Genomic DNA, 2,265 nt, shown 5'->3' with positions numbered 1-2,265 from the left:
ATATATATATACATATGCATATATACGACGGGCTTCTTTCAGTTTCCGTCTACCAAATCCACTCACAAGGCTTTGGTCAGCCCAAGGCTATAGTAGAAGACACTCGCCCAACGTGCCATGCAGTGGCAAGGAACCTGGAACCATGTGGTTGGTAAGCAAGCTACTTACCACACAGCCACTCCTGTGCCTATGTTTGTTTTATTTTTTCGTTCTTTTACTTGTTTCAGTTATTTGACTGTGGCCATGCAGGAGCACCACCTTAAAGGGTTTTAGTCAAAGAATTTGACTCCAGGACTTATTACAGTTCTATATTTAAGAGATGAGGAATTATCCACTACCACCTGACTACACTCTTGGAGTGGTTGGCATTAGGAAGGGCATCCAGCTGTAGAAACTCTGCCAAATCAGATTGGAGCCTGGTGTTGCCATCCGGTTTCACCAGTCCTCAGTCAAATCGTCCAACCCATGCTAGCATGGAAAGCGGACGTTAAACGACAATGATGATTTACATTTGACGAATATTTGTCCTCATCGTGTTTGTTGTTAACACAACGTTTCGGCTGATATACCCTCCAGCCTTCATCAGGTGTCTTGGGGGAAATTTCGAACCTGGGTTCTCAATCCAAAGGTATTTTTCGCTGTTATTATTATTATCATCATTATTCAGGTCACTGCCTGGAATCGAACTCGGAATCTTGGGGTTAGTAGCCCGTGCCAACCAAAGCTTTGTGAGTGGATTTAGTAGACGGAAACTGAAAGATGCCCATTATATATATATATATATGTATGTGTGTGTGTTTGTCCCCCCAACATCGCTTGATAACCGATGGTGGTGAGTTTACGTCCCCGTAACTTAGCGGTTCGGCAAAAGAGACCAATAGAATAAGTACTAGGCTTACAAAAAATAAGTCCTAGGATCGATTTGCTTGACTAAAGGCAGTGCTCCAGCATGGCTGCAGTCAAGTGACTGAAACAAGTAAAAGAATATATATATATATATATATATATATGATAGGCTTCTTTCAGTTTCCATCTACCAAGTCCACTCACAAAGCTTTGGTTGACCTGAGGGTATAATAGAAGACACTGCCCAAGGTGCCACACAGTGGGACTGAACCTGGAAACGTGGTTAGGAAGCAAGCTTCCTATCAAACAGCCACACCTGTGCCAGTTTTATATATAAGACTTTTATGTTCAAAGGTTCTCAAGTGCTCAGAAATTTCAGGGCTTATTAGAACGGGATTTTGGCCTGGTCATAAAATAACCTTTGTTAATTTGGGTACATGGCTCGTAATTTTGAGGGGACCCACTATTTATGACACCAGTTTATGGCGAGCCACTTAACTCTACTGGGTAAAAACATTAATGAAAGAAACAAATTTATTTCAGATTACATTTTCATTGAGGCCTGTGAGAGGGCCTTATTTATATTAAATGTGAAACAAAACGTTTTATAACTTGTTCCAACGTCTCCATACCCTATGGGCAGGTATTAACTCTAATACAAAACCTCGAAGCAGTAACTGTTATCAGATCGATCAGTGTTGTTCTGCGCCTAGTTAAAGTTCTCTAGAAATAGGTAAAAACAGACTTTTACCTTTTTACGATTACGTTACGAATAAATAACTTGAGAAAATGACCACCTCTGATTTGTTAAGTTCGTGAAAAAAAGTCTTACTGCTTGATAAAACAACCAGTCTGGTATTGAAAACATGAGTCTTGAACTATCTCGATAGGCAGCAGTTAATCAAAGCTAATGCGTAATTTTATAACTTTTTGCGACCCACTAGGATTCCGTTGGTGACCCATCAGTGGGTCGCGACTCATAGTTTGGGAACCACTGGCCTAAGCAGAGCTGGCCAGCACCCTCTGTCACTTTTGCGAGCTCTACTAACTTTGCCTTTAGGTTCTAATCGTTAATAATCCACCATTTTAATTTCTTATACACTTTCCCCGTTTGGAAAATCAGCATCTGATTTAAATGGAGTTTCTTATATGATTGACAGGTGAAGTTGAGATTATATATGATTGACAGGTGAAGTTAAGTTTAACCCAAGGTGTTAAGAAGAGCCACTAAAGAGAATTAAGGTATTCTACGCCAACATTCGAAACTGCAATATGGCTGTTTGCTAGGGACTTACCTCCCTTTGACCGTTATTTAGTGCTTTAGTGGCTTTTGAGTTAATTTAACCCTTAGTTTTAGCATCACCAGCCATCACTTTTGTGACCTCTCTCTCTCTCTCTCTATTTATATATATATATATG

The sequence above is a fragment of the Octopus bimaculoides genome, chromosome 30 (genome assembly GCF_001194135.2).
Source record: "Octopus bimaculoides isolate UCB-OBI-ISO-001 chromosome 30, ASM119413v2, whole genome shotgun sequence".
NCBI classification, from domain to species: domain Eukaryota; kingdom Metazoa; phylum Mollusca; class Cephalopoda; order Octopoda; family Octopodidae; genus Octopus; species Octopus bimaculoides.
Note: the sequence above shows the minus strand (reverse complement) of the source record.